Genomic DNA, 7,840 nt, shown 5'->3' on the forward strand with positions numbered 1-7,840 from the left:
GTGTTTCATGTGAGTGTCCTGTGAGGTTAGAATGAACTTTTGAACCTGTTTTCTATTTGTCAGGACAATAAAACTCATTATGTAATCTATGATGTCATATATTGTATATAAACCTGTGTTTATGATCAAATGGAAGCTTGCTCCGAGAATAAACACTTATCTAATTTTAATATGACTGTATCCTGTCTATTTTATGTTAATAAGTATCTTACAAATTCTTATAAATAGACAGATTGAATTTAATTAATGAGTATATTGTAGGAATTATCTAATTCCACTAACAGAAACGGACATGTTTGTTTATTGAAACCCCATTTTTATTTTGGTTATTGTGCCACCTGCTTTCCATTTATGTTATCACCACTTAGAACCGAATTCAAATCAAATTTTATTTGTCACATGCAGATGTTAATGCGAGTGTAGCGAAATGCTTGTGCTTCTAGTTCTGACCTTGCAGTAATATCTAACAAGTAACCTAACAATTTCACAACAACTACCTTATACACACAAGTGTAAAGGAATTAATAAGAATATGTACATGGCCGAACGGCATAGGGAACGGCATAGGGAAGATGCAGTAGATGGTATAGAGTACAGTATATACATATGAGATGAGTAATGTAGGGTATGTAAACATTAAATAAAGTGGCATTGTTTAAAGTGGTCATATTTTTCATTATTAAAGTGGCTAGAGATGAGTCAGTATGTTGGCAGCAGCCACTCAATGTTAGTGGTGGCTGTTTAACAGTCTGATGGCCTTGAGATAGAAGCTGTTTTTCAGTCTCTCGGTCCCAGCTTTTTGATGGGCACCTTACTGACCTCGGCCTTCTGGATGATAGCGGGGTGAACAGGCAGTGGCTCGGGTGGTTGTTGTCCTTGATGATCTTTTTGGCCTTCCTGTGACATCAGGGGGTGTAGGTGTCCTGGAGGGCAGGTAATTTGCCCCGGTGATGCGTTGTGCAGACTCACTACCCTCTGGAGAGCCTTACGGTGGTGGGCGGAGCAGTTGCCGTACCAGGCGGTGATACAGCCAGACAGGATGCTCTCGATTGTGCATCTGTAAAAGTTTGAGTGTTTTTGGTGACAAGCCGAATTTCTTCAGCCTCCTGAGGTTGAAGAGGCGCTGCTGCGCCTTCTTCACCACGCTGTCTGTGTGGGTGGACAATTTCAGTTTGTCCGTGATGTGTACGCCGAGGAACTTAACTTTCCACCTTCTCCACTACTGTCCTGTCGATGTGGATAGGGGGCTGCTCCCTCTGCTGTTTCCTGAAGTCCACGATCATCTCCTTTGTTTTGTTGACATTGAGTGTGAGGTTATTTTCCTGACACCACACTCCGAGGGCCCTCACCTCCTCCCTGTAGGCCGTCTCGTTGTTGTTGGTAATCAAGCCTACCACTGTAGTGTCGTCTGCAAACTTCATGATTGAGTTGGAGGCGTGCATGGCCATGCAGTCATGGGTGAACAGGGAGTACAGGAGAGGGGCTGAGAACGCACCCTTGTGGGGCCCCAGTGTTGAGGATCAGCGGGGTGGAGATGTTGTTACCTACCCTCACCACCTGGGGGCGGCCCGTCAGGAAGTCCGGGACCCAGTTGCACAGGGCGGGGTCGACACCCATGGTCTCGAGCTTAATGACGAGTTTGGAGGGTACTATGTTGTTAAATGCTTAGCTGTAGTCGATGGTAGAATTCTGTTCATAGGTATTCCTCTTGTCCAGATGGGTTAGGGCAGTGTGCAGTGTGATTATGATTGCGTCGTATGTGGACCTATTAGGGCGGTAAGCAATTGGAGTGGGTCTAGGGTGTCAGGTAGGGTGGAGGTGATATGGTCCTTAACTAGTCTCTCAAAGCACTTCATGATGACGGAAGTGAGTGCTTCAGGGCGATAGTCATTTAGCTCAGTTACCTTCGCTTTCTTGGGAACAGGAACAATGGTGGCCTCTTGAAGCATGTGGGAACAGCAGACTGGGATAAGGATTGATTGAATATGTACGTAAACACACCAGCCAGCTGGTCTGCGCATGCTCTGAGGACGCTGCTGGGGATGCTGTCTGGGCCGGCAGCCTTGCTTATCACACGACTGTGATTATGATCGAGGAGAATTCTCTTGGTAGATAATGGGGTCGGCATTTGATTGTAAGGAATTCTAGGTCAGGTGAACAAAAGGACTTGAGTTCCTGTATGTTGTTATGATCACACCACGTCTCGTTAATCATAAGGCATACACCCCGCCCTTCTTCTTACCAGAGAGATGTTTGTTTCTGTCGGCGCGATGCAACAACCACCCGAGCCACTGCCTGTTCACCCCGCTATCATCCAGAAGGCGAGGTCAGTACAGGTGCATCAAAGCTGGGACCGAGACGCATTATTTACTTTATTTACCGACTCTGATGACGTATCCCGAGTGAGCCATGTTTCCGTGAAACAAAGAACGTTACAATCTCTGATGTCTCTCTGGAAGGCAACCCATGCTCAGATTTCATCTACCTTGTTGTCAAGAGACTGGACACTGGCGAGTAGTATGCTCGGGAGCGGTGCTCGATGTGCCCGTCTATGGAGCCTGACCAGAAAACTGCTCCGTCTGCCCCTTCAGCGGGCCTTTGTTTTGGGTCGCCGGCTGGGATCCGATCCATTGTCCTGGGTGGTGTACCAAACAGAGGATCCGCTTCCGGAAAGTCGTATTCCTGGTCGTAATGTTGGTGAGTTGACGTTGCTCTTATATCCAATAGTTCCTCCCGACTGTATGTAATAAAACCTAAGATTTCCTGGGGTAACAATGTAAGAAATAAAACATAAAAAACTAAATACTGCATAGTTTCCTAGGAACGTGAAGCGAGGCGGCCATCTCTGTCGGCGCCGGAAGTGCGATTAACCCTTTAACCTCACTCCTAAACTTAACCCTAACTGCTAGCCTAGCTAAAGCACAACGTTTTTGGGTCACTGTACTACTCCCACTCAACGTCGCCAGTCTACTAACCACCGGCCCTGGCAACCATCATTACGCACATCTGCTGCCCATTATTACTCACACCTGGACATCATTATTTCCTTGATTACTCTCCCTTTCTTTAGCCCTCCGTAGCCATCAGTCACTGGGTAGTCTTGATTCACGTTCTGTACGCTTCTCTTGTTTTGTTTATCTGCATTTATCCTTATTAAACTCACCCTCTGCACCTGCTTCCTGACTCCCGGCATATACATAACAGAATACTACCTCGGCGTATGGAAGCAGCAGAAGATAAAACCATCTTCCAGACGGTCAACGAACAGGGTCATCTACTCCACCAACACCACGACCAGCTGGCGCAACTGAGTACGGCTATGGAGGAGGTCCTCCGCATTCTCCACCATCTCGACACCACCAAATATCTTCATACCACTATCAGAGGGTTTCCTACCACAGGTTGTCACAGTGAGCCAGTCCAGCAGTCCGCACAGGTCAGGAATGCCCAACTGTCCCTTCCGTAGAAGTATGACGGTACTCCATCGAAATGCTGTGGCTTCCTACTCTCTCTCTTGCCCAAAAGATGGGAGCCCCTACCACCGTCCAAAGTTGCCACAGTCATTTCCCTGCTGACCGGGTGGGCGTTGGAGTGGCCTACGGCAGTCTGGGAGAGAGGAGAGGAGGAGCTGGGTTCCTACGAGAGGTTCATGGCGGTCTTTGGCCAGCCTCCAGCGGATGGAATGAGCCGCCGCTCAGCACCGTATTCCGGAGAGGACAGAGCGAAGAGGTCCAGATGGAGTTGGCGTGTCTGGATGACAACCTTTCCTTGGACGCGCTCATCGCGATGGCCATCCGTCTGGAAAAACTTCTTCGGGAGCGCCGGTATCCACTGCCACCCTCCTTTGGCTGTCTTGAGGCAGAGCCTGAACCCATGGAGATGGGGTCCACACATCTCCCCGGCGTCGCTGGAGACAGTTGGGGCTCTGCACCTATTGTGGCCAGTAGGGGCTTCCGCGATGTCCTGTGTGTCCCAACCCAGGATCCATGAGAGCAGAGGGGTGGCCCTGTGAACATCTGTCTCCTGGGAGTACTCATCATCCACTAGGCGCGAGTACTCCATCGTTTGCCACCAAACCGTTCCTGGTTTCCATTTCATTGTTTGGCTGTCCCTCTCGTGGTGTTTTTACCGCTCTAACGGATTCCGGTGCCGTGGGGAATTTCATCGACCAGGCCCTCATCTCCTCCATGAATATCTCTTCATACCTACTATCCTCTTCCCGTCTACGCCCTGGATAATCGACCAGTGGGAACCGGCATTATCTCACACGTCACAGCACCACTCACCTTCACAGTGGTATCACAATGGGATCACAATGGCGCCAGAGGAGATAGCTGCCGTTTTAAGGTACCCTAACCAATTGTGCTATTTTGTTTTTTTCGCGTTATTTGTAACTTATTTTGTACATAATGTTTCTGGCACTGTCTCTTATGACCGAAAAGAGCTAGATATCAGGACAACGATTACTCACCTCGTACTGGAAGAAGATTTTTGTTCTTTAACGAGTTGGACCCTAAGGATTTACTTCAGACATCCGATAAGGCCCCCATCTCAATCATATGCAGGAGAAAGAGACAGTTATCGGTGACGTGAGTCGGGGTGCCTTGTAAGGATCCTACGGCGAATGGGTAATCTGCCTTTACCATCAGTGCTATTAGCCAATGGACAATCATTGGATAACAAAATAGACGAACTACGATCACATATCCTACCAACGGGACATTAAAAACTAATATCTTATGTTTCACCGAGTCGTGGCTGAACGATGACATGAATAACATACAGCTGGCTGGTTTTACGCTGTATCGGCAAGATAAAACAGCCGCCTCTGGTAAGACGGGGTGACGGTCTGTGTATATTTGTAAACAACATCTGGTGCACAAAATTAAATAGTAAGTCTCAAGGTTTTGCTCGCCTTAGGTAGAGTATCTCATGATAAGCTGTAGACCACACTATTTACCAAGAGCATTTATCTATATTCTTCGTAGCTGTCTATTTACTATCACAAACCGATGCTGGCACTAAGACATCACTCAATGAGCTGTATACGACCTTAAGCAAACAGGAAAATGCTCATCCAGAGGTGGAGCTCCTAGTGGCCGGGGACTTTAATGCAGGGAAATGTAAATCTGTTTTATCCTCGTACAAAGCTCTCCCTCACCCTTCATTTGGCTAATCTGACCATAATTCTATCCTCCTGATTCCTGCTTACAAGTAAAAACTAAAGCAGGAAGCACCAGTGACTCGATCAATAAAGAAGTGGTCAGATGACGCAGACGCTAAGCTACAGGACTGTTTTGCTAGCACAGACTGGAATATGTTCCGGGATTCTTCCGATGGCATTGAGGAGCGGTGGTGTAAAAATACTTTAAAGTATTTAAGTAATTTTTTGGGGTATCTGTACTTTACTGTGTATATTTTTGACAAATTTGAGTTTTACTCCACTACCTTCCTAAAGAAAATAATGTACTTTTTACTCCATACATTTTTCCCTGACACGCAAAAGTACTCATTCCATTTTTAATGGTTAGCAGGACAGAAAAATTGTCCAATTTACGCACTTATCAAGAGAACATCCCTGCTCATCCCAATGCCTCTGATTTGGCGTTATCACTAAACACAAATACTTCACATGTAAATTATGTCTGTGTGTGACCCTGACTATCCGTAAATAAATAAAAACAAGAATCTTGCCGTCTGGTTTGCCTGATATTAGGAATTTGAAATTATTTGTACTTTTACTTTTGATACTTAAGTATATTTAAAATCAAGTAGTATTTTACTGGGTGACTTTCACTTTTACTTGAGTCATTTTGTTACAGTAACTTTACTTTTAGTATGACAAATGGATACTTTTTCCCACCACTGTTGAGTACACCACATCAGTCACTGGCTTCATCAAAAAGAGTATCAATGACATCGTCCCCACAGTGACTGTACGTACATACACCAACCAGAAGCCATGGGATTACAGGCAACATCTGCACTCAGCTAAAGGGTAGAGCTGCCGCTTTCAAGGAAAGGGATCCTAACCCGAAAGCTTATAAGAAATCCCACTATCCCCTCCAGCGAACCATCAAACAGGCAAAGCGTCAATACAGGATTAAGATTGAATCGTACTACACTGGCTCCGATGCTCGTCGGATGTGGCAGGGATTGCAAACTATTACAGACTACATAGGGAAGCACAGCCACCGCTGACCAGTGACACGAGCCTACCAGACAAGCTAAATTACTTTTATGCTCGCTTCGAGGCAAGCAACACTGAAGCATGCATGAGAGCATCAGCTGTTCCGGACGACTGTGTGATCACGCTCTCCGTAGTTGATGTGAGCAAGACCTTTAAACACGTCAACGTTCACAAGGCCGCATGGCCAGACGGATTACCAGTACGTGTACTCCGAACATCCGCTGACCAACTGGCAAGTGTCTTCACTGACATTTTTAACCTGTCCCTGACAGTCTGTAATACCAACATGTTTCAAGCAGAACACCATAGTACCTGTGCCCAAGAACACCAAGGTAACCTGCCTAAATGACTACCGACCCGTAGCGCTCACGTCTGTAGCCATGAAGTGCTTTGAAAGGCTGGTCATGGCTCACATCAACACCATTATCCCAGAAACCCTAGACCGCCCCAACAGATCCCCAGATGATGCCATCTCTATTGCACTCCACACTGCCCTTTCCCACCTGGGCAAAAGGAACACCTATGTGATAATGCTATTCATCGACTACAGCTCGGCGTTCAACACCATAGTGCCCTCAAAGCTCATCACTAAGCTAAAAACCCTGGGACTAAACACCTCCATCTGCAACTGGATCCTGAACTTCCTGATGGGCCGCCCCCAGGTGGTAAGGGCAGGTAACAACACATCTGCCATGCTGATCCTCAACACGGGTCCCCTCAGGGGTGCGTGCCCCTTCCCATCCTGTACTCCCTGTTTACTCATGACTGCATTGCCAGGCCTGACTCCAACACCATCATTAAGTTTGCTGATGACACAACAGTGGTACAGTACACCTGATCACAGACAACAATGACACAGCCTATGGGGAGGAGGTCAGAGACCTGACCGTGTGGTGCCAGGATAACAACCTCTCCCTCAACATGATCAAGATAACGGAGATGATTGTGGACTACAGGAAAAGGAAGTCCGAGCACACCCCCATTCTCATCGACGGGGCTGTAGTGGAGCAGGGTCCTCAGATCCTCAAAGTTCTACAGCATCGAGAGCATCCTGACTGGTTGCATTGCTGCCTGGTATGGCAACGGCTCGGCCTCCGACCGCAAGGCACTACAGAGGGTAGTGCGTACGGTCCAGTACATCACTGCGGCCAAGCTTCCTGCCATCTAGGACCTCTATACCAGTCGGTGTCAGAGGAAAGCCCGAAAAATTGTCAGACTCCAGCCACCCTAGTCATAGACTGTTCTCTCTGCTAACGCACGGCAAGCGGTACCGGAACGGCGAGTCTAGGTCCAAAAGGCTTCTTAACAGCTTCTACCCTCAAGCCATAAGACTCCTGAACAGCTAATCAAATGGCTACCCAGATGTTTCCATTGTCCCCTCCCCCCTATTTTACACTGCTGCTACTCTGTTTGATCTATGCATAGTTACGTTAACTCTACCACATGTACAGTTGAAGTCGAAAGTTTACATACACTTAAGTTGGAGTCATTAAAACTTGTTTTTCAACCACTCCACAAATGTCTTGGCAAGTCGGTTAGGACATCTACTTTGTGCATGAGAAGTGATTTTTCCAACAATTGTTTACAGACAGATTATTTCACTGTATCACAATTCCAGTGGGTTAGAACTTTACATGCACTAAGTTGACT

This window comes from Salvelinus sp. IW2-2015, linkage group LG15 (genome assembly GCF_002910315.2).
Source record: "Salvelinus sp. IW2-2015 linkage group LG15, ASM291031v2, whole genome shotgun sequence".
Lineage (NCBI taxonomy): Eukaryota > Metazoa > Chordata > Actinopteri > Salmoniformes > Salmonidae > Salvelinus > Salvelinus sp. IW2-2015.